Source organism: Choristoneura fumiferana, chromosome 13, assembly GCF_025370935.1.
Source record: "Choristoneura fumiferana chromosome 13, NRCan_CFum_1, whole genome shotgun sequence".
Taxonomy (NCBI): Eukaryota; Metazoa; Arthropoda; class Insecta; order Lepidoptera; family Tortricidae; genus Choristoneura; species Choristoneura fumiferana.
Genome location: NC_133484.1, coordinates 10,096,074 through 10,122,904, shown reverse-complemented (window position 1 = coordinate 10,122,904; position 26,831 = coordinate 10,096,074). Strand labels below are relative to the sequence as shown.

Below are 26,831 nucleotides of genomic sequence, written 5' to 3'. Positions count from 1 at the left end.
CTTAGTAAATTTGTAGATACTAAAATATTGAGCTCTTTCCTAAGACTTTAGTCCCTTTTAAGCTAAATTAGTATTCAATTCTACACGTTATTCTCTAAACCTTTTGTGCACAGTATGTCGTCTCTATTTAAATAGGCCCGCTCATTGTAGCATAGACCCTGTTGATGAAATCTTATACTTACATCCATAATTTAGTCGCTCGCTATGGTCATTTTGCCTTCAGTACTTCTATACGACACAAATGGACAATCAAAACGATCTTAAATTGTAGCGAAGCCAAGAACAAAATCCGATGTTTCTGATACACATACTCAATAGTTCTTCTTGTAAGTCGCTATACGCCTGACAGTGTTCGCGATTATCAGTTGAGGATCAGAAGTGAACTTAAACATGTATCTTGAGAAAATAATGTACCTTCCACACCTAAGTGCTGGAGTCCGAAGTTGGCATTATAGAGAGTACTGCTGCGCACTTTCACAACAGGTTAGTCGCCTTTTATGACACTTAGGGGAAGAGTGGGTCCATCTTAATAGTATACCTACGAAAGTTAAGTTAGTAATTTAGGTCTTCGAGCACATCCGCGAGGCAGCTCGGGGTCGGTTGAAGGGAGCTGAAGTTTTTTTCTGCCCGCTAGAGTCTAATAGAGCCAACAATTTTCTCTCCTTTAGACTCCGGCTAAGCACCAGCAGATGTTCCTGCACTCCGACTTCTGGCCGGAGGGCGTGGTCTTCCGTCGCTTTAGGAAAGCAAGGATAAAAATCCCTAAATATTTTTTTTTTGTTTTTAATCTTTTTTTTTGTATAATATTATGAATTTAACAGCGCATTGGTTTTACTGTAATGCTGTAATTTTTTATAGGCAAATAAATAAATAAACTGACTTACATGCATTATAAATCATTTGATCGAGCGAGCCTGAAATGTGATTACCGCAGCAGTTTTATACACGGTTTCGCACGGGTAACCTTTAGGCCTAGCAATTGAATTGAAATTCCGGGATTTCGTAAAAAAATATCGTGGGAATTCCCAAGAACTACAGAGTAAATTTCGTTAACGTTTCACAAAATTTCACGTCTCTAATAATAGTACATTTTAGGATTTTGATCCGATACCGTGGGATTTTTTGGGTTAAAAAATAGCCTATGTGTTATTCTAGACTTCTAGCAGCTATCTACATACCAAATTTCGTTCATATTTTGGGGTTGCCCTAAAAATTCCCGATGCAATGCCGTAAAATTAAATCGTAAATTTCATTAAAGTTGCATAAAAATAATTTAACTGGATACATTACAAAAATTTACACAGTCGTTAAAATTCAAAATTTTCAAATTTTTTGCGCAACTTTCCTCGGTTTTTTTTTCACGACAACCTTTTATAAAACAGGTATTACAAAACTTAATAAAAAAGATAGATGAAATTGTAAAGTCGTTCTCTAATTGGGCGTTTAAAAAAAAGTGTACCCTTCCTTTTTTTTTGAAATTGTGGATAAAATATGGTTTTTCCTGTTCAGAATCAAGAGCGCAATCGATTCCGATCGTTTTTTTTTGGGGACATTTTTTAAACTATCGAAATCGATTGTGCTCTTGATTCTGAGTATGAAAAACTATATTTTTTCCAAAATTTAAAAAAAAAGAAAGCGTACACTTTTTTTAAAAACAAGAGATAATAGAGATTCAGTTTTACCCGACTGCCCGAAGAAAGGTTATGTTTTTCGAGCGTATGTATGTAGGTATGCCCATTTCTTTGGTCCTCGCTGCAGCCTAAACGGCTGGACGGATTATAACATATCAGGTATCATTAGATTTGTCATAACTTTCGAAGTGACTAACGGTATATGACATTTCAATATGGCGTCTGCGAAAAAAAATATGGCGGAGAAATAAAAAAAAAATGTATTGTAACAATATGGGTATCAAATGAAATCTAATAATTAGCCCATTCTATAATTATAATTATAGAATAATTGTTTTAATCTACCATTTCACAGAAATATCAAAAAAATATAAAATAAAAGCTTAAATTAAAAAAATATATACACCCGACCCGAAAGCCTTAAAAACTAGAAGGAAGAAAATAAGTCTAGTGGTCTAGAACTCTGTCAAGTAGCTAAAGTTTAACAGTTGGAACCCATTAAAATCGTAACCTGCTCAAAAATTCTTGAGGGGGGGGGGGAGTCGACGTCAGATATATCACCAGAGCCTAGCTCGCTTAAAAACAAAAGACAAAGTAGATAAATCTATCTGTATCTATAATCTGTATATAAAAACCCCACTGCCTTAGAAACTAAACGGAAGAATAGGTCTATATTGTGGCCTAGAACTCTGTCAAGTAGCTAATTTAAAGTTCAACAGTCGGGACCCCTCAAGAATTTTTGAGCAGGTTACGATTTTAATGGGTTCCAACTGTTCAAGCAAATCTGTATTTGCTTTGCATGCCCGCCCAAATATTTCATTTAGCGCAGTAATCCTTCAGTAGAAGATTCCATTACATTTAAGTCCTGTAGCGCTTGTAGCCGTGTTCCATCTGACTTTGCGTGTTATTCATTAAACAAAATCTCTGTCTTGTTGAGTTTCGAAATAAAAATATAGTAAGGTGTCCTGCCCATTTATAAAAGCTTTAGTTTTTATATTTCACTCTTTCTTAGTCTCAGTAAGCAATTAAAATTAACTTTAGAATTTATAGTTACAGTTTATTTTAAAATACGAATCTTTTTTCATTTAAGCTTCAAATATAAATCAATGAATGTTGAAATATTACTACGGTGACAGCTGTGTTCCTAAATATTTCCGGGTAGTATTGTTTTAGTAACCACGCTTCGGATGGACAAACATCGACACTTCAGTAAACGCTTCCCCTTGTACAATCCAGTAAATAATAACTACACTTTGTTTTTCCTCGAAGGCTTTATCAAATATTATTAGAGGACGGATATCCAGAAGGTTTCTTTGGTAATTGAAGACACATATAATGAAATAGTGTCATGATATCAAAGATATTCGATATATTACGTTCATTGTTCTTTAATTTATGTTAAAACTGAATAAAATTCAAACTTGGAAATAACAAGCAGTAACTTAAAAACTTTGTATTTCCCATAAATTTACGAATCGATGAACCTCTTGAAAGCAAATTAACAACTTTTTCACGGCGTCGTTGCGAAGAAGGACTTTGACAGAAAATACGGCCGTGGATTTCGGCACGGTTCGATTTTAATTCATCCAGTTCCATGAACCAAAAACACTCGGAAAGTTTTATTTTACATTAAAATCATAATTCGCTGTAAATTTCGAGCTGTAAAGTCAACTTTAGATAATCTGGAAGAGACATTCGTCAATCAATCTTACAAGCCGTGTTATCTCATTTTTCAGCCTATCCTACATCGTCTTTTAAGAGGCTACACTTAAATAAGGTAGATCTTCGGTTCGACGCCCCGTGACAAAGGTCCTAACGCTAGAGAGTAATTTATTGCGGGCCTTGAATTTTGCTCAGGAAAATGCGTGATGCGACGGATATATTAAAAGATATGAGATTCGTACGTAATTAAAGCGCACAGGTGTCACTTATAGCAATATTACCTAGCGTTAGAAGAATCGCGAAACATTATATTTTGTTTAAGCCATTCAAAATAACAGTGGGAAGTCAGGACAAGTTTGGACGTAGGTAACACTGGGAAACTTAATTTCAATTTTATTTAATCCCAAATCATGTCAAAACTATAACATTCTGTCTTTCACATTAAGTAAACTATTTTTTTATTTAGGTACCATCAGCCAAATATTATTATGTGGTCTACCGCCCTAAAGTTGATAATCGTTTGCATGTCATAAAACAATAATGCCAATAGACGTGTCTGTCAATTTGAAAGTTCGACTTTAGCGACATATTCATTTGATAAGAACTTGTTTAAAAATTGATAGACCACTTATTTGACTGGTGGTACCTACAATTATTTATATATTCTCAATATATGTATCTGAATCCCTAATCAACTATACAGTGAGAATCCACTTAACGATATTAAGTAGGTATTGTCGCTGGGCCAAAGTAATCACCGATTAGGTTCCATGCGACGGGCATCGGAGCAGAGGCAGACCTAGGAGGAGATGGCGAGACGACCTGGACCGATTCCAGTCAGATTGGCAAGAGCTGACCAAGAGTAGAGACGAGTGGAATAAGAAAGGGGAGGCTTTTGCCCTGCAGTGTGACACATTATAAGTTATTAAAAAAAATAAGTAGGTAGGTATGGAAAAAAAAACACAAATGTCACGCTGTCTCTAAAGGCTTTATATTTTTATTACCGCGCACTGAATCTTATCCAAGCTCATGTCTTTTCCAACCTCGACATTGGCGGAATCATCGATCCTAGTATCGATGGAGAAACTTTCAAGAATTGTATTTTGAATTATATTTTTCTTAACTGGTTAATAACCGAAACTAATACAATAATAGGTTTAATCAGGTTTAATCTAAGATAGCGTCAAACCAAACGAAATGGGTTGTTTTTTTAATGGACCTTGACAGGAACATAGTTCAGCATGACTGATTAGGGCGATACTCGAAAAGTGATCGAACCCAATATTTTCCGTCACCGAAAGAGAACGTTATTGCAAAACTGTCAAACTTTATATCGCCTTATTGATTATCGTGGGGTTAGGCCCTTCTCTGCCGTCGACCTCAAATTATCTACTTTAAATATACTTAATGAAATGAAACCGACTTTTCGCCAAAATATAAATTGGCATTGCCAGAATCTGAATTCTGAGAAATAATTACTAATCGCGTTGTTAAACGGCATGGCAACAAACTTAAGAACTAAAACACGAATAAAGATGCCATCCTGCTTATCCAACTAATCTTTTAAATGTGAAACTTTGGATTTATGTTGCTCCATAAATCATGCTCCTACTGCCAAACCCAGCACTGCACCCAATACTGTTTTTGGCAATAAATATTAAGATATTTTTATTTCTTTATAACGCAACAGCTCAATGCATTTGAATGAAATTTGGAACACAGATACTTTATAACCTAGATTAACTATTTATTTTTACGTTACTTTTTATCCTGAAAAATTGCAAAGTTCTCTCTCTTAATAGCGAATAATTAATTTAAATGAGCATCGCACGAACAATCCTGAAGCTCTTTGTTGTCATTTGATAGCCGCCATTATTCAAGTTTCCCATGAATTGAGACCAAAATGATCATAATATCATAACTATCATCAGGCCTGGGACAGTTCCCCAAATCTACACATAAGTCATACCCTTGTTATAATCAGACAATTGAAATGACGAAAAAAGTTGTAAGCCTGATTTTTTAGGGTTCCGTAGCCAAAGGGCTAAAAACGGAACCCTTAAGGATTCGTCATGTCTGTCTGTCTGTCTGTCCGTCCGTATGTCACAGCCACTTTTTTCCGAAACTGTAAGAACTATACTGTTGAAACTTAAATTGGTAACCGATTGGTAAATTGTGAACCGCATTAAGATTTTCAAAAAAAAATAGAAAAAAAAAACAAATTTTGGGAGTTCCCCATACTTAGAACTGAAGCTCATTTTTTTATTCATCAGAACCAAACGTGTGGGGTATCTATGGATAGGTCTTCAAAAATTATATTGAGGTTTCTTTTTCTTATATCATTTTTTTCTAAATTGAATAGTTTGCGCGAGAGACGCTTCCAAAGTGGTAATGTGTGCCCCCCCCCCTCTCCCTGTAGGTCTTCTAAAATAAGAGAATGATAAAACTAAAAAAATATATGATCTACATTACCTACCATGCAAACTTCTACCGAAAATTGGTTTGAACGAGATCTAGTACAGATTGTTCAACTCAGTTCATCAACGTAAACCTGTTACTTGTTGCTACGGAACCCTGGACGAGGCTGGCAGTCTTTTGCACTTGTTTTAATATTAATTAATTACCATACATTACATTATATTATTAAGTTTGTATCCACATAGTTCATCTATTAAATTGAAAGTACCTATACATAGAATACTATTTTCACATTTTATGTTCATGAACAAAATTGTTTCAAACAATAAATTACCTAATGACATCGCCTAATTAAAAAGCAGAATATTGTAGAAGCACTTCAATAAAATAAAAATAAGTATATTATGTTACTTACCTAACTTCCTTAGATAGTAAAACTGCTCTTTCATTACGAGTATTAGGTACCTATTTAGGTAGTAAGCTTAGGCAAGTTTACTTTCCTAAATGTTATTTGATTAGTTACTTATTACTTAGCCTACTCTTATAAATAGGAGCTCCGGTAAAGGTTTACCCAATAATCTTTGAAGTTAACCTTTAGGAGTATTCATATTCATTCAATATTTAAAAATAGTTCAATGCGTTCTATTACAGAATAAACAACATAAACGCTCAATGCAAAATGGAGTCCTAATCGAAAGATATTCCGCGATTCCTGATTTAAATATCTACCATTTGGCTGAACAACTCAGTAACATTCGAATATAAGTACTTATGAAACCATATGAATTGATTTAAGCTATACCCACGTTTCCTTGCCATGCTGATTCTACGAAAATTTCACGTAAAACAATTTCCATTTGGCTTTATCTCCATTACGACTGCAGTTAGCCAATGCTTCATGCCCTTGGAATGGACTTTTTGGGGAAAATTATTATTAGTCTTTAGCAGCCTTCGCGGTGTAAAAGACTGAAATGGGTTTAATACTCTTTTAACCGACTTCAAAAAAGGAGGAGGTTCTATGTTCCAATGTTTGTATTTTTTTTATATGTGTGTTCGCCGATTACTCAGTCAATGGTGGACCAATTTTCAAAATTCTTTTTTTATTCGAAAGGGTACTCTTCTGAAGTTGTCCCATTGTCACCAAGTCAAGATCTGATGCTGGAATCTTAGGGAAATTGAGGGCAAACCTCAAATTTTATAGGCACACCTATGGCGATTTTGGTATTTTTAGCATTAAGATAAGCATTTACATTCAGAAAGTATCATTTGGTAAACTGGACCTGATGAAGAAGACCGTAGATGACCAATGGAACTCGTCAAAGCTAAGTAATGCTCGCTCGCGACTAAGAAGAGCTTTAAGTTTATGATTCTTTTGAACTGATCTGATGCTGAAGCCGGAAAGTAGGCAACGGAACTCTGTTATAAATCAACGTAACTAAGCCGTGTTTGGGCTTCATGGAATCGTTGTGAGATGTACTTTGGCTACGAATCACTAAAAAGTGAGAAATAAAGAATTTTTTTTAACAAAAAAGTAAAACCGACTCCAAAAAAATAACAAAACCCTTGAAAATATTTTTCTACCACAAGGTATCTACTAGCTCGAAGTCGGTGTCTCAGCACGACCCAGCAGGATAGATAGAAACGCATAGTATTTAGATGAGGTAGACGACTATTGTTCGATTTCTGCTGGCTGAGGCACCGACTTCGAGCTAGTAGGTACCTAGTGCTAGAAAAATATTTTCAAGGGTTTTGTAGTCGGTTCCATTTTTTGTTATTTTTTATTTTTTTGGAGTGGGTTTTACTTTTTTTTAGAACCAGTACTACCTATCAGGAGTATTGTGACCCACTGTCTGTAGAACTTTTCACACATAAAACGTTAGTGACATCGCATTGCCTATAATGGAAAATCATTGAAACTTACTATGAGAAGGTTCATCAATTAAATGATTCAAGTACTATCAAACCAACAGTATCATAACCCATTTTGGAACCCTTTCGTAGAAAATGTCATAGTGACATCACATTGCTTAACAAGGGTATTGATTATCATACTTACTACGAGAACGTTCTACGGTGGGTCAGGAATCAAATGGTTTGACTGTACGTTGTGTGTGTAAAAATAAAATCAGAAAGATGTTGTCGGAAGTCATTTGACTCCGAAAACCCGACAAGGAAAGAAAATCGAATAATTGTTTTTAGGGCGTAAAAAGGCCATTTGTTGGGTTCAAGCGAGTAATGCCACTTCGGTCTTGCTTAATTAACATTAAGTATCGTTAAAAATAAGTAACGGCGAAAATTAAATTGCTTTGTAAGGAAAATCGTTCTAAAATATTTCCACGGTTTATTAAAAACATGAAACACCTTAATTGCATTGACAGAGAAGAGAGTCAGAATTTTATAAACTTGAAGCCATTGTTCGTGTGAATCCTACTAATTTAATGTAGGTAATTGTATTGTAGATGCGAACGTTGCTGTGTGTGCGTGTAAGGTGCGTGTGCATATTTGTTACTATTTAACGCTAAAACTGCTAGATGAGTTTGAGCAAATTTGGTATATATATTATGTCGGCGGCCGATCGTAAAATCTACCTGATCACGAAATTCCTTGGCATATCGTGAAATGGCGCCATTTCATGAATTGGCTAAAGAACATCCGCCATATCGTTCAAAACTCACCATTTAACGATTTGCCTAGTGACGTTTAGGCAGATCATGAAATTCCTAGGCATATCATGAATCGCCGCCATTTCATGATTTGGCCAGTTTATGCAGATCATGAAATTCCTAGGCATATCATGAAGCGCCGCCATTTCATGATTTGACCAGTTTAGGCCTTCTAATATACACCTTTTAGACCGAATGAAAAACGAGTTGATCAGACAGAACTAAAGTGAATGACGTAATAACAGAAATATAACGCAGAAAGTGGAGATGGGCAGGACATATTGCTAGAATGGACCACAGTCATGGGGCGAGGAGTCCTGGAGTGGAGACCCCGTACTAACACCCGCGGTAGAGGACGACCACCAAAAAGATGGACAGACGATATCCGGCAACAAGCTGGCGTAAACTAGATGGCAGTGGATAGGCAAGACTGGAAAAGTAGAGAGGAGGCCTATGTCCGAAGACGGGCGCTATAAGGGCTGTTATAGATAGATCATGAAACGCCGCCATATCGGTTCTGGCACTTCGCCGGCCGCTGCCGCGGCACGCTCGCTTCGCTCGCTCGGCTCGTGCGTTGCGGTCACACACAATTCATACTAACCACTCCTCGCTTCGCTCGTCGTACCTAAATCTTTCTTTCCTTCGGCATAATTATCACGATGTGCACGGTACAGAGCTAGGAATATCGACGAATGCGTTGCGTCATGCCGCTGCTTAAGTAGCGTAGTAGAAATAAGCAACCTGAGATATGTATGCATAGGAAAAATTCGTGTCTAGATTAATTGAATCAGGCGTTACTTTGCGGAGGTCCATATCAATGAACTAAAAGAATTTCCTTGCTCACCCGCGACCTTACGATAGCTAAGCTTATGCAAAATATGCGTGTTCATGCAGTTCTTCCACCTCCACACTGTAATAACACACACAAATCACACAAACCCATCTATCACCACCACCACACTACACTGACGCGTTTCGAACTCAACCAGAGCTCATCTTCATAGTGACACAACCGTACACCATGCTACTAGTTGTTAGACTCGTGTCTAGATTCCTGCCCAGCAGTGGTGTAGGGGTTATAGTACGCAGCACGGATTGCTGAGGACCTGGGTTCGTTTCCCAGTGCTGGTCTCTTTTTCAGGTTTTTCTGTGCATCCATGTCTCAGTTTGTATTTCCGATATGGTTTCACGGGATACCCGTAAAGGTAACAAATTTGGAGTTGAAATAAAAAATACAAAAATACTCCAAAAAAAAAACAATCGTAACATACGTACACAAAAACCACAATGTAATGATTGGGGATTTAGTGATATCTCAATGAAACATCATCTACTTTGAACAAATAAATAGTTGATTGTTTGACGTTTACGGAGTCATACCTAATGAAGAATCTTAGCAACAATGTCACTGACTAAATAATAAACTACATCTTTCGAGCAATATACATAACAGACTAAACAGACTAAAGCTTAAAGTATTGACAGATGGACGGACGGATGGATGGACAACAAACTGAATCTATAAGAATTCTGGTTTTACCGACTGAGATACGAAAACTTAAAAAATAAAGCAGCTAATTTTTTTTTTCTTCTCAACGTCAACTGCAGCAGTTTCACAGAAGAGCGTTTTAAGCTCTTAAAAAAAAGTTACACTTAAAAACAAACTTTTTTTTATTTTAAACTCACTAGTTTAAAATAAAAAGTAAGTAGTGACGGCGCTTGTTGTGGATCTGTTTTGTTCAAGAAAGCCAGTTGCAGGTATCCTGTTCAGATAAAACGAAACCTAGCGAATATAATATTAACGTTGTTAAACCTGCGCTTATTATTTGGTTAGTACCTACCTTGTTAGTATAATATATTTTTATTTATATAAATTAATCAAAAAACTAATTTAAAAGACATGTTCACATCATCAGTGACTTCCTTCGCAAAGACATCAATCATTGTTTCGGGGAGGGGACTAATTAATTCATGGCGCTAATGTCCGCCTATTGCGGTCCACAAACCGTGACATTGTCAGGAATATAGTTCAATACTCTTATTATTTCTACTGATATTAAAACTGTGAAGTTTGTGAGTATGTGTGTATGTATTTGTTACTATTTCACCCTTAAACAGCCGGTCGATACGAGTTGATAAATTGGTTTCGGAAATACACTTATGTCACTTTTTTTTATATTCTTACAGGATCCAAATGTACTCTATAGGTATATGTTCTAAAATTTTTAATCGTTAAGTCGAGAGACTTTCCATAGGAATTTAATAGAATCCAAAAATTTCATTTCATGGATGACGAAAGCGAAATCACGGATAAATGTAAGTAATACCTATTTAGTTTTGCCCGAATGTTTCACGAAATTGGTTTTAATCAGCTTCTTACAGCAGTGTACTTTACAGCACCTTCTTCCCTTTATGAAGTCGATAAATAGGTACTTATAGTCTTTTAAATTAACAGATTTTTTTAAGTGCAATTTTTAATAATATTGTTTAATAACATTTGACCCGCGTGAGAACTACAGCCCAAACCCTGTCATTCTGAGAGGAGGCCTGTGCCGGGTGCCCAGCAGTGGGATGGATATAGGCTGGGATGGGATGGATAACATTGTTAAAAAAGTTACTTCTGAAATTGAGATTTTTTTTCCATCACTTTTTTATTTTATATTAAATGTCTAAACTTGTACTTAGCCTTAATAATTTAAGAAATAAATATCACGGGACACTTGACACCCATTGACCTAGTCCTTAACTATAATCAAAGACTTAAACGAATAATAAATACTAAACTAAATTTATGTGTAACATACATTCCCTCCTATGCCCCTCACTGTATGTTTGCGAATTTCTTGAACATATGTGAAAATGTTATTTCGTCGTCAGGTGGTCATACGATTATTTAAGGAGATTTTAATTTACCCAGTGCTTCCTGGAGTCATGGTCGGTTTGAGCATGAGTCTATGGCTGCCTCTAGCGATCCTAAAGTGTTGTCGCTTGGTGATTTTACCGGTATTACTGGTCTTAAACAGATCAAACCAATTCGTAACGCTAATGACCGGATTCTGGACCTGGCCCTCATTGACCCTAACTTAGTTTCTACCACACACGAAACTGACCCCATCAGTCGCATAATTGTAATTGTATTGTAGACACTGTAATTGTTTCCATTTATGTATGTTAATTTCCTCTGTGTTGTTTACAATATGTAATTGTAACGAATCAAATAAATAAAGCGTGTACTATGGATACTAGGCTACGGATAAACATGCTTATATAGATAAATACATACTTAAATACATATTAAACATCCATGACCCGGGAACAAACATTAATTCATACAAATATCCTCAAGACCTCAAGCGTTAGTAATATAATATGATCATTATTAATATAATCTTAAAATAAAAAGATTGTACTAATAATAATAATAAATCATTCATCAAGTTTATGGAAATAAACGGTTTAATTTTTTTTAAGCTTTGTAGTGACTTCTCTAACCATTTGGCCATCCGGTCTTCGAATTTCGGCATGAACTTTTTAAATTATACTGGTCAATATAAATTAACTTGTCTTAAAGTAACTCGCTTGAAAAAATAAATTTAGATTTAGTTGTTAAACCTGGCTAAAACTTGATAGTTCCATGGATTTCGACGCAACGAGATTTTTTTATCCAACAAGTAACTGTTAACTGGAAACTCTTCCGAAGGGACAAGACTTCGGGGAATTGTATAGTTAAGTTATTTTTAGGATAGTTTAGTATAAGTACGTACTTCAATATATTGTACCTTTACAATAATGCGTTTGTTTAAATAAATAAAAAAGTAACTGTTGAAATAGCCGTAATTTTCGAAGCGCATGTTTCTCACCTAGACAGGGTTAAAATTCACACTTCCATTGCACACTTTACATACACTTCCAACTCAACAAAACGTGTTAGTGATATCTACTATTAAAGTTAGATAAAGTTGCTGCGCTTACTAAACTTCCAACTCCTAATTTTCTTCAATTAGGTTGTCTTAATAAATTTATTATTTAAATGTTGAGTGAAACATAGTTGTAAGAAAACCGTTGACAGTGGAAGTGTTACTCGCTCGCCTATCGAGCGTCATCACTGTACCGCGGGCCGCTTTTGACTGAAGCTCCGAGAGCTACACGTCTTCAGGAACGCATTTCCAAGCGCTTTTATTAAAAACCAGTCAACTGCTTAAAACAGATGCTCGGAGATTTTTTCATTATACAGGGTGTTAAGGTCAAGCACTAACAACCTAAAGTTAGTAATTCTCGGCTTTCTTTTTGTTAACCGCTAGAGATATCGCGTAATATAAAGATGCAATATGATTATGTTATGCTCTACGAGAAGCGACGTAAAAGGTTTGTTTGTTTTCATATTAGCTTTAAATATCGGAAATAGGATTTCCGCGGTGGCACGTGTTGAGCATCAGACATCAAAATTAATTAGCGAGATTAAATTCGCTTTAAACTACTTAGTGTGAATTTTATTTGCACAATGTACCTTATCAAACATTGATGTTTAACGTTACTATTAATCGTTATAATTCTTGAAAACTGTGGTTGTCGTCCTAAACAGCCGAAAGGATTCCCCTTCGTATTTTTAACCCCCGATGCACAAAGTTTGAGCGCTATGTGTGTCTGTTTGTCTGTCTGTGCGTGGCACCGTAGCTCTTAAACGAGTGGAACGATTTGAATGCGGTTTTTTATTTGAAAGCAGGTTTTCTAGCAATGGTTTTTAGACATGTTTTATCAAAATCGGTTCAGCCGTTTTTGAGATATTGAACTGTGAAGTTAAATTGTCGGGGGTTTTCCAATTTTTTGTTGGTTAGGTTATGATTTATTGAAGCGCAGTGTAAGACGTCCACCAACGAGATGGACTGGACGGATGACCTGTCAAATCTGCATACTACGTTAAGGGTCACTCTAGTCTGACTTACAATCGAACCAACTGAATCAAGACGAGACCCACTGTGTGAATTGATTTGTAGCATTCGAACATGGCAGATGTAGACAATATCTAATTTTGCTATTTCTGTTTCTTTGGCTAGCTGAAGTATAATTTTGATAGTGTTTTATGCGGCGATTAACGGTTCTCTAATTTTTCGCAGAAAATTGTTTCGCCGAATATTAGTTCCCAACCAACTTTTCGCAGAATTTCATTTCGCCGAACCGATCGCCAACTTATTAAAATGTTAAGTTTTATTTCCCAACCTCACAGTTACCAACTGCACGTTTGGTCTGTTTGTTATAAAGTCACTTTTCAAAATGCCAACTTTCGGTTAGTAGAATGTTTTGAAATAGAGTTCCGTTTCACGCGATGAAAGTTGACGAATTTAAAATTTATCTTTTTAGTTTTAAAACATAATATATTTTAAGCGATTTTTGTTTATTATTACGAAATCTTTTAAGAAATAGAGTTTTTTTTTGTTCTTTCGGGATTCAAGTACATTTTTTTATAAATTACCTATTGGCTTGAAACTTTCATGGCGTGGAATGAAAAAAACGCAAGTGTCACCGTACCCATCCTATCCGAAAAGTACTATAGTAAAGTTTTCTAAACTACTTGTTCGTAAATTAAAAAGAAAGTTTGACCATAGATGAGCCTATAAATAAAGATGAGAAATTAAAGTCAGTTTCTATGACCTTGCCAACTGACTGTGAACTTCATATAAAGGATATAAAAATACAACACACGAGAAGTCCTTTGAAATAAGATAAGCCCATTTCCGGATTTTCCCGGTTGGTAGTATTTTACCCTTAAAGAGCCCACCCAAAAAGACGGCAATAAAGTTTTTCAGAAAAAAAATACGATATTCACAAGTGTTTGTTCAATAGCTTGAATTAAAATTGAAGAATGGCAAATATTAAGTGATGGACATCTTGTATAATCGTTCTTCATGTTTATGCCTGAGGCGCGAAAATATCTTTGATGTTAATATTGTATCATATATTTGATAAAAAATGACGATTTTTTGTTTTCTTTAATACAATTCCTATTCAAATATATATTATCCAACTAGCTGTTGCCAGCGACTCCGACTGCGAAGAATTCTGGACTCCTAATATACCTATGTATGCAAGATTTCATGGCAATAGGTTCTGTAGCTAAGGCGTAAAAGTAGAACAAACAATTAAACTCACTTTCGCATTTATATATACTTAGGTAAGATTTTTATCATGACGTGATTTTAAATACAAGTACCTACTACCTACCTAGTCTAAGACGCATATATTTAAGAAGTTAGTACTTAGATACATTTTCTCTATCGCTAGTCGCTACGAACATCCTCTCGTTTGCAAAATTAAATGTTGTATGATTAGATCCGGAAATATAATGTTGTATCGTTCAAACCCTCATTGCCATTCTGCATGTGTATCCAAATTCGCATTAAGATAACAATAAGTACCTATCAAATAATTGTATTTTTCTTAGAATTGTTTCAACGATCGGATCATAAAGGTTTTCGTTCGTGTGTGCGCATCGCAATCACCCCATTATATGTGCGTGGAGCGGATATGTCGTATTTGGTGTCAATTTTTGTAATTGAATAATGTCATATTGTAAATCTAAATAAACGAGTGCTGGCTTTTGTTAAAAGCAGTACAAGAAGTGTACTTTTCTTACAGTTCAATCCTACCAATGGTTCACTTCTTACACAGCGAAAACATATCTAAGTACCAAAGCTAGAAAACCGGCTTTCAATAAAAACCCGCATTAAAATCGATCCACCCGTATAAGAGCTACGGTGCCACAGACAGACTCACAGACATATATAACGGTCAAACTTATAACACCCCTCTTTTTGTGTCGGGGGTTAAAATTGGGGGTAAAAATGTATTGAACATAAAGAAAATTTTTAACAAAAAAGTAAAACCGACTCCAAAAAAATAAATAAATAGCTCGAAGTCGGTGACTCAGCACGAGCCAGCAGGAGTGGGACAATTCACAATAGTCGTCTACCTCACCTACTACATACTATGGGTTTCAATCCCTCCTGCTGGGTCGTGCTGAGTCACCGACTTCGAGCTAGTACGTACCTACTTACCTAGAAAAATATTTTCAAGGGTTTTGTAGTCGGTTCCATTTTTTTGTTATTTTTTTATTTTTTAGTGATTCGTAGCCAAAGAACATCTCACAACGATTCCATTAAGCCCAAACACGACTTAGTTACGATGTTTTATAACACAGTTCCGTTGCCTACCATCTGGCTTCAGCATCAGATCAGTTCGAAAGAATCATTATCTTAAAGCTTCTTCTTAGTCGCTTATCTAGGTAAGTATATTAATCATGACAATTTAAATTTAACCCGTGAAATACTTGTTATTGATAGTAGTAGTTCCGTTGGTCAAATCTGGTCTTCATCATCAGTTCCACTTGACCAAATTATGATTTTCAAGAGCAAATGTACGAGTTACTGCTAAATATATCCAAATTACCATAGGTGCCCCTACAATATTTGAAGAGTTCCCTCGATTTCCTTAAGATCCGATCATCAGATCCTAATTTGCTGCTTATGGGACTTAATTGAAAGCATTCCTAGACAAACTCAAAAAAAAAATTTCAAATCGGTTCATAAATGACGGAGTTCTGAGGTAACATTAAAAAAAAATACAACCGAATTGATAACCTCCTCCTTTTTTTTGAAGTCGGTTAAAAAAGGAATCTGCCGCCTCGCTCACCGCCCTCGCCCTTCGTTAGGTATTTTTTTTATATCATTCACAGAAAAACCTGAACTATGTTGCTAAAATGATTTTTCGATTCAGTGATTTGATTGCCAAATATTCAACTCTAAAGTGCAAATTTTTATTAAAATCGAGGGTCCCCCTCCTCCCTCTAAAATCTAAACCGGTGGGTGGAAAAATTTGAAAAAATTCAGGATAGTAGTAATTATATCAAACTTACAAGGAAAATTATAACGGTTAACTTTTCTTGAGAAATATTAGTAGTTTAAGAGTAAATAGCAGCCTAAGGTATAAAATATACCTAAACTTGGAAGATTTCCGTACAAAATACGAAATCCTTAAAAAAATATTACTTATTTTTTCGTAATGGCTACGGAACCCTATTTCGGGCGTGCCCGACACGCTCTTGGCCGGTTTTTTTTTACATAAAACTAACCGTGATTTATCCCTATCTCAACTAACTAGCTAACTAACTCAAGTAAAGATATGAGGCCAAAAGTGTAATATGTTAATATCCACCTATTAATGTCAAGCAGAGCGGACTCCGTAGACTCCGTTTAACTCGCAATGGTAAACTGCAGATTGCACTTCCACTGAATAAGAAGATTAAGCTTGTTACTCCGGTCCACTCCGTCAGTTGCCTCCGTTTCCGCTCATTACCATTTTTTGGTATAATTAAAATACAATGTAATAGAAAATAAATGGCGGGCGTAAATACCGGCTGACTTACAGTTCACTCTACAAATAATTGACTACGATAGGAATATGTTAGACCAAAGAGTAGTATAATATATGTGTTAGACTTTTAGGAGCTATCGCGATGCGTCGGCGACGGTCGTCTGCTCAGCCGGGAATAAGAAGCCCGCAATGCCTAAATTAACCTTGTTTGTTCTAGATCAATTACCATATTTATGAATTCACACAAATATTTGAATAACTAAAAGTATGGATTTATTATCTCATGAATAAATGGAAATTTTATAGACTGTGTAGGCTGTAGTCTACTCTTTAATCAAACTTAAGTTATATGAGACAAGGACAACATAACGGACTTTTAAAGCTTTTACCTTTTTGCCTATTTATGATTTTCAAATAGGTAATTATAAGTATAGGTAAAAACTTAAGTAAAGGACCAGAGGCTGTATTGCCTAACGTTTCTGAAGGCCGCGATCGCAATCAAATGACAGATTTCGCATACAAAAACTGTCATTTGATTGCGATCGCGAGCGTTAGAAACGTTAGGCAATACGGCATCTGTTGTATGTAGTAGTGCACAGAATTGATATGGAGCTGAAGTCACTTTTCTAATTTGGATCGTCAATTTATTTACACGGACACGTTACTACTACATACAATAGCTTCTTTAGGCACTTAAGTTAGACACTAGTTAGCCGTTGTTCGGTAGCTAGAGTGTGTGTCGGTCACGCCCACAAGAGCATATATCGTGTAATGACAGCAGGATTTTGACATTTACTTATATTTATTATTAATATTTTTGTTTTTTTTTTCTTTAATTGTATAATATAGTTTTAAGTATTTTATTTGTAATTATATTATTATGAAAAAATGACTTTCTGCCAAGTTTCTTGCGGCGCATTCTTCCTGGCAATGATGGTCTTTCCGAAAGCGCTGGTAGTTTAAAAAAAATGACATGTAAAAGTGCCCATTGCGGCCTATTTTCTGAATAAATCATTTGAATTTTGAATTTTTACTCATTCATTTAATTCCTTCTTATTTTATGCAATAAGTTCTTTTTGTAGCTGGGTGTGTACCTCACTTCATCTCTCGTGGCACTGCCTGTATCTAGGTATTGAACCGTGATATATGCGCTACCTTCACCACACCGCGACCAATTTTGTATCAACTGGATATTCGGGAAATTACGTCATCCGTATATTGATGTGGGTCGGGTCACGCGATACCGCTTATTTGCACAACATTGGTATCATTACCAGGGTGGGACGTAGATCATAATTCTGGCCTGTTGCTACGTTGCTTTTCAACAGGGAAATATTAGTTCAACAGTAAACTATAGTCGCACGTTTGATGCGGTATACGTAATATAAAACGCTGGGTAGTAAAACTAACCCAACCACCTGCTGTAATTAACCCTTATTTATATCTATCTAATACATTTAAACGAGCAATTCTTTTATACCTATTTATATAGATACCTACTAGCTTTTGCCCGCGGCTTCGCCCGCGTGAAATTCTGTTATCGCGCGCTGTTCCCTCGGGAACTGTGCATTTTTCCGGGATAAAAAGTAGCCTATGTCACTCTCTGGCCCATAAACTATTTCTATGCCAAAAATCACGTCAATCCGTCGTTCCGTTTCGACGTCAAAGACGGACAAACATACACACAAACATACAAACACACACACTTTCGCATTTATAATATTAGTATGGAAGTATGGATATGGATTTCGGGTATCTTGGAAACAGCTCCAATGATTTCGATGAAATTTGGCATGTAGATTTTCGGGGATGAAAAATTGATCTAGCTTTCTGGGAAAACGCTTGTTACCGAGTTTTAGCCCGAGCAAAGTTCGGTCGCCCACTTGCCACTGCAGTATCATCAACAAGCATTACGAACACGGCGTACAATTATTAATTTATATTCAAATGTCGCAAATGCCACAAGCGTAATATTAAGGACATGTAAAATTAATTAGAAGCAATGCACTCATGCAGGCTTATAAGCGACGCAAGGTTCGTCTTACTAAATGAACGTAGTATTTCGTGGGTATTAGATGAACATTAGGTACTAAGTCCATTCTCTAAGCAGTATAAACCCCGTATATGATCAAACAATGCGCCAATTAGCTCTCACCAGCTCTCTTGTATACTGCCTGCCTACCCTCCACTATGAGCGGAGCGAACTCCATTCGGACTCCGTTAACGCATTCACTGCCACCGACGCATATATGCGTTTTCGGAACTTCACCCAGTGCCGCTGTCATAATCCATACTAATATTATAAATGCGAAAGTGAGTGTGTTTGTATGTTTGTTCGTCTTTCACTTCGAAACGGAGCGACGGATCGACGTGATTTTTGGCATAGAGATAGTTTATGGGCCCGAGAGTGACATCATCATCCCAGCCTATATACGTCCCACTGCAGGGCACAGGCGTCCTCTCAGAATGATTGTATTAATTAATCCCTTGTACCTATAGAGAAAGGTTTCCTTTAACCAATATAACGATTAAACATTGAATGTTGTATAACTTGTTACTGCGAAAACAGGGTTGTGGATAAACGTCTAACAAACAATGCGTAAAACTTACTTAAGATTTGAATTCATATAAATAATACCTATCCAGATTCCTGGGCCGTACACAACTGAACTTGTGACTGTAAACGGCGCGCTTAAGAATATGGTAAGTAATTATTCACTATTTGTATATCGTGTAGGTATTCTGTACATAATTACTTTTTAAAAGCTCCTATTTCATGAACAACAGATAGGAACCAGTTCCCGTTTGAGGATTCAATTTGTATTCCAAGTGCGCCCCGAAGCGAAAACTGAGAGTATACCTACTTACATTTCCTCGTCTAACTAATTCAGCACCTAAATTAATTACCCAATTCATTTCGGCAATCTTGCACTCAAGAAAGTTTTCCCGGAACTAAAGAAAGTTTAGCAGATTCCAGCTCATTTGTTTCAGCGTATTTTGTTTGAAGTTGTCTGGATAAACATCTGGCTTTTGAGGACAACACAATTCAACTCTCCAAATATTTGGAGGATCCTTGGAATGTTCATTTTATTAAACCATAAAGCTCCGATTATCTGAAATCAACCAATTTTTGCTTTCGCTTTATAAATTCAAATCTTCCTTTTGATCGTGTAAATCCATCCATACTAATATTATAAATGCGAAAGTGTATGTGTTTGTATGTTTGTGTGTTTGTATGTTTGTCCGTCTTTCACGTCTCAACGGAGCGACGGATCGACGTGATTTTTGGCATAGAGATAGTTTATGGGCCAGAGAGTGTAAGTACTTTTTATCCCGGAAAAATGCACAGTTCCCGAGGGAACAGCACGGCGCGCGATAACCAAATTCCACGCGGGCGAAGCCGCAGGCAAAAGCTTTGTATAATAAATGTCGTAGACAGGTAGTTTAACAAACTTTGTTGAATATAACGGTTTAAACCATGATACATAAATTTAAGTCGGTAAAAACAAATCAGAAAACGGTAAATCAGAAGTTTTAACTGTACAGTCGCCACCAGATATTTCGGAGCGGCCAAGGTAGGTAAAAATATCGGCACATATACTCTATTATTAAGGTATTGGAGTTCATGTCGATATCTTTTATTCAAATTATATATATTATCCAAATTTTAAGTTAATGTCATAAACTGTCGAAGAGTTCCGTCCTGCGGAGACGATCTTACAATCGGTCGCTCAATTAACTATACACCAGATTAGTGAATTATCGCGTAACTTACATATCAAGTTTTATCAAGAATGTCAAGTTTTAACTCAATCGGATACCAGGAAGTGACCGAAAAATTCCAAAACGTTAACCACACCACAGCTGAGTTGAGTAGGTACTATAGTACTATAGTATTAACAATCATCGCTATTTTTTGTCCACGCAGTCTCATCCAAGGGTGAATTTATTGAACTCAAAAACATGGCGATGAACAGTTGAAAAGGTCTAGAAAAGATGACGATTGTTTTGGTGCCTTTTCTTCAACGAATACGAGTAAAATTTGAAATCAATAAGTACCTAGGGTAAACCCTCCAGTGAATGAACCCCCCCCAGTGAATGAACAAAATCACGTTTTTTGCCTAAAATAAGCAATATAGCCATTTCCACCAACTGTCGTATTTTTTTTCTTACCGGCAACTCGATTTACTATGCAATGGCAACAATCGGTAAATTTATTTTCGGCCAATTTCAACATGGCAGGCGTTTGAAGTTCACGTATTTCTGCTTTTGAAGTTTTGTATGGAAAAATTAGATCCCAGGTAAGAACAGTGCATGTTTGGAGTAACATTTGAACTGCTTATTTCATGTATACCACTAAAAAGTTTAGCTATTGGTTAGATTAAGAGTTAAATCTTCTATAAATGTACTCTTTAGTGGCTTATTTTGCGGTTAAGTTGATATTTTTAGGTGTTCCATTACTGGCTTATCAAATGTTCTAAAACCAGTAAATGAACAGTCTGTTCATTTACTGGTGTCGGCTCAATATAGTTTTTTTCCTAAAATTAAATGTTAACGTAATCGTATTAAGGTTGTGTTTTCAGATTCTGCATAGAAAACGATTCTGTTTCTTTGAACTAGTATTGGGACACTAGTGTTCATTCATAGGAATGAAAAATCTAGTAAATGGACTATAGAAATTTGGCTTTGTTCATTTACTAGATACCTACTAACCCTATGTATGAACTTGTTAATAATATTAGATTGTACAACAAGAGCATAAAACAAGCCATTTTACCCAAGACGTTCATATAGTCACCCGAGCCGGTACAACGAGGGTGGATAGACACGTCGAGGAGAAAATGGGGATTGCGAGGAAAGGAAATAGGAACAGTTAAAACAATTGTTCAGTTAATGTGTACCTTTTATTTGTCATGAATTACTATATAATTATATATTTTTTTTGTTTTATTGATTTATTTTGATCGATTTTTATTTTTATATAAATTAAAAATGATTAAAAAATGATGTAGATTTTGCTTGTAGTAAGTTGCTTATTGTTATTAGCCACAATCTATAATTAAAAATTGGGTTGTTAAGATTTTTTTGTCCCAAATGATGATACTTTTAACTATTAGAGACTGATTACAGACTGATTAGAATACGAGTATCAATAGAGTTTAATGTTTGTTATTTATTAAGTTTTATTATAAAGCTCGGATTATCGTCACTGAAAAAATTTCGTACTTATCTAAAATCAATATGTCAACAAAATTGAACCTTGATGTAATGTCTATAAAGTTCACTCGGAAAAATTATCTATTTTGAGCTACGAGTTTTTAAAAAAAGTAGTGACGTTATGTGGCTGTAGTTGGACCACAAAAAGGTTAATAATGTTTGCTTAATTAATCAAGATATTAAGGTGCTTAATTTGTACCTACTTTAATAGAATTATATAATTTATTTTTGTAATACAGAAACATAATTGGAATACTGAAGGTGCTGTACCTACCTCAAGATTTTATATAATAATAACTGAAAAAGAAGACTTCGTTTTATGTTAAAAAATGCTTTTCTAAATGTTGATTAAATATATCTAAATAATGTTCATTCACTGGGTTTTACTCTGTTCATTCATTAACTTTTTCGTTCATTTACTAGGTTTTTGGGTACTTTTTTATAAATTCTTCCACAACTCAAAAACTATACACATGTAATAAAAAATCGCAGAAATTAAATTCTTGTTTATTAAATAACGATTGATTAAATTACATAAAACCATTATAATTATTAATAAGTACAGAGTAGTGATTTTTCAAAGTAGAAAAGTTTCTTAAGTGTTCATTCACTGGAGGGTTTACCCTACCGAATTTTCAGCACGTGATAGCTCTTTTAACTACGGGTTATAAAGTTGAATACCCACTGTTCAAAACAATTGATCACGTCTCATTACACGTGCGGTACCTAAACTTTTGAAAACAAAGCTTTTTGTTGTTAAGAACAATTAATTGAGGTTGTCAAAAGAGTGACTTAATCCAAAATTTGCTTCTTTAGAAAGATCGTCGTGGCTTTTGCGCCGGTCTCTTCATCCAATAACAACCTACCAAAATGGTAATAATGGTGGTACGAGTCATTGAATAAAAGAAGCAACTTAAGTATTTGAATGACTTCAACCCACAAACACATCAACATTTGGATTAATCCAACTGTCTCATGGTGAAACTGATTTATTTTGCCCTAAACATTGACATAAATTTATTAGGGTCGCTAAGACGGTATACGAAAGGCAAATTCAACTGCTGGTTAGCCCTATTTTTGGATCTCTGGATACAATCGATGTTGTGTAAATTATTTATATACAAAACAGAGAAATGTTTACAGATTTGGAAATAACCACATTTATTCTGTGCGTAGGCCGCCACAAAAGGCACTTACCTAGGTAAGTATTATACTATCTAGGTACGTTCAGTGGAAGTGTAAAATGCTTCCACCGTCAAATACTTAAATGAACTGGATGTAATAGTCTTCCAATGTCAAACACATATATTCTGAAATATGCATTTCGAGTCAAGTTGGTAAAACCTTACGGTTGGTGAGGTTTCTCTGCGGGATAGAATCAGAAATGATGATAGGTATTCGCAGTAGAACTAAGGTCACCGACGACGAAGTGGCAGTGGGCGGGGCACACTGCTCGCAGTGCTGATGACCGATGGGGTCAGAATGTTCTCGAATGACGTCCACGGACCGGAAGACAACCTGGTTAAGATCGCGGGATCGCGGTGGATGCGGCCTATGTCCAGCAGTGGACGTCTTTCGGCTGACATGATGATGATAATGGTAAAACCTTTACCTATGCTTTTGTATTTCCAAGGCAAGCTTAATATAGTAGAATTTTCACATTGCAACAAATTTCCTTTGCTATTGATGACTATTGCCTGAAATAGTCAGTACTGTCATTACCTACTACATACTACGTTAATTACCTACCTACCGACCCGAGTTAAGGGACTAGGTACTGTGGTTATCCTGTGGTTATGGATAAGATGTTATTTTTGCCCAATAGCATCGGAATATTACCTCTTAGGCTCAGTGACATCTAAAGATTGATGCCTCACTTATACCTACGCAGAAGACCCAAGAGGGCTCAGGTGAGATTATTTTTGTTGCGCCTTTACTTTTTGGCTATTTTTGCGTACATTATTTCCATTTTTATAGAAGGAAAGAAAGAAAATCATTTTATCAAACTAGGGTCAAACTGCTCAGATTTGTGGAACAAATTTTAATGTAATTTAGCAGCCACATAAATGTCAATGGAATATTTTTACGAGCTATCAAAAACTAAAGCATAAAAAAGTCAAAGTCAAAGTATCTTTATTTGTAAAAATAGGTGGTTACAATATACACAAGGTGTTACAGCGTAATTATTGGTATCAGTATGTTTCGCCCACAGGGGCCACAGGCATACCTACAAATAATTTGCAAGTTTAAATGTACCTAATGCAATAATATCCTACAATATTGTGTACAATAAATACTATCTAACATCCAAGACTAAAACAATTTATAAACTAAACTATGTTAAGTACAAAATAAAAACGTCATCTAAATTTTCTGCCCCGGGCATTGACCCCAAGACACTGGCAGCATTACCTCTCTGAACTGTTATTCCTAATCTTTGCGAGAGGTAAGTGCCAGCCCTGGGGTCACCTGAGGCCAAAACCAGACGAGTAGATAAGTCCTTGATAAAAAAAATTGTGTCTTCCGACCATGGACCCATTGTCTCGAAAGCAACCGCCGCAAACTCATGATAGTTTGTTAAAGCTGAGTATTTGCGCTTGTTTGTTACAATAATTATAAAATTTAAATCGTCAAAAAAATTAAATTAGTTCATACAATACATTTGAAAAAACAAAACATGTCAAACTATTTAACACAATACCGTATAATTGAATTGTGAGTAAGTATTGAATTTAACCTACGAATAAAATTTAACTAAAGTTAATTTCCCTATACCTACATGTTTTTTTTTTTGTTCGACTGGATGGCACACGAGCAAGTGGATCTCCTGGGTGGAGTTGCTCATTCTTCTAGTTTAATACAACACAGCACGTTATATATTATGAACACGCGAGTTTTGGAGGATGCTTAGGCATAACTCTCTCAAGCAAAATTAACTAACGTGTCAGAAAAATTTCGTCGTTCTATCCCGCTCTAACGTACCTCTCTCTCTCTCGCTCTAATCTCCCAGCGGTAACTCTACCATGTAAGGCTTATATACAATACTGCTTATATTATAAGCAGTCCTGGACGATGTCAATAAACCATAGGCCGCGGCCTAGGGGCGGCAGCGTTCTAGGGGCGGCAGCGTCCTAGGGGCGGCAGTTTTCCGAAGACGAGAAAATTATTATTTTAATTTATTAGGCGTGGCCTACACTCATAAAAAATATTCATCCGTTACTGCATATAAGTAAATTGTATGGTATATGTAGGTAGGTATGGTCAAGGACTTTAAGTCATGAATGAGCCACCATGGAACCATTTCACAGTAAACGTCATAGTGACATCGTATTAATTTACAAGAAAAAACGTTAATGACTTTTCCTTTGAAAGTTTCTATGGTGGCTCGTGAATTGACCGTATCAGATATGTACCTATGACACTGAAATAGATTTTTTTTAGGTACCTATTTATTTCTGAAGTCATTCACAATTAACTAAGTAACCGTCGTGAAGCGAGGGGGGTGTATCGAGTAGAGGGGATTCCTGGGCGATTGCTCGGGAATTTCTTTTACTTGATACACCAAGATGTCCAAGATGTTCTAAAAGTAAACTAAATACAAAACCGGGACAATCGGGACATGTTGTATTGATGCCAATTTACGTTTTTTTATAAACTTTATCAAGCGATAGCGACCTCTGAAATTCATTTAAAAAATTTTTTTTGGTAAAAAAATCATTTTTAATACAAGCTTTTTTTGCTGACTGTAATTTTTGATGATTGTACTTGCATTATCGCTCAAACTACATTTGCATACCAAATTTTATTAAGTTGATGCCATTAGCTGTAGGTAACTAATTAGCTCTATCTATCGCAAAGCAAACTTGTTTTTATTTTAATACAGCAGCGCTATTGTCTAACGCACTGACGTTCGTCGCGATCGCTTTTTCGTCTCAAAGCGGACCTACTTATGACAGAAAAGGTCCCTAGAAGGTACCTACCTAGTAGTGAAAACGATTTGTGATCCAAGTGTGTAGGTACAATAAGGCCTCGGGCTAACAATGTCTAACTTTTTGAACTCCTTCCCTGAAATGCTAAACTAGTCGGCAACGCCCCATCTACCGAAGGAGTCTCAACTCACAAGGCAAGAATAGCCCCTGTGAAAATTGCGGAGCATTAGTTAACTGCCTTTTTAAAAGATGGCGCTAGTGTCGAGATCACCAAAGCTTTATTTTTATATCGAAAATACTAACTGAAATATAGATGCACAGAAAAACCAGAAAAATAAGACCAGCTGGACAAAGCTGGGTCCAGCGGTGGTGTAGCGGTATAGCACACGGCACGGAATGCCGAGGACCTGGGTTCGATTCCCAGCGCTGGTCTTATTTTTCTGGTTTTTCTGTGCATCTATATTTCAGTTTGTATTTTCGATACAGGTTTTATGGGATGACCGTAAAAGTAACAAAAAATTTGGAATTGAAATAAAAAATACAAAAAGATTCCAAAAAACCAATCTTAACTTTATTATTATTTAAAATCAAGTACAAGCTAATATACATATATATATTAGTGGGAGGTATTAGTACTTTTAAATACAAAATCGCTAAAATTATTTAATCGTACTCAATCGGGCCCAAATTTCCGTTGTGTAATTCACCAACAGCTGCAACAATATTGCTATGCAGTGTGGGCCTCAATTTTTTTCTAGCAATGGAGCCGCGGGCTTCAGCATTGCATAATTCAGCATGGCATCAGTATAATTTTTATGCCAAGCGACCGCTCATAAAATCTTGGCGGCGCAGGCAGGCAGGCAGGCAGGCAGGTTGAGGCTCATCTTGCTTGCCATTAGTTAAATTTACTACAATGCGCCGCGCCATAAGAAAAACAAAAGGCG

General features: G+C 35.9%; 1 protein-coding gene across 2 annotated transcripts in view; it reads right to left on the bottom strand.

Annotated features, from left to right (window-relative positions):
- The window catches only part of LOC141434373 (tachykinin-like peptides receptor 86C), a 58,336-nt gene extending 45,852 nt beyond the window's left edge, over positions 1-12,484 (bottom strand). For both annotated transcript variants that reach the window (XM_074096787.1, XM_074096790.1), the window contains exon 1: positions 12,235-12,484. The gene's annotated coding sequence lies outside the window, so the exon portion shown is untranslated. The remainder of the gene's footprint in view (positions 1-12,234) is intronic.
- Between the last annotated feature and the right edge of the window lie 14,347 nt (positions 12,485-26,831).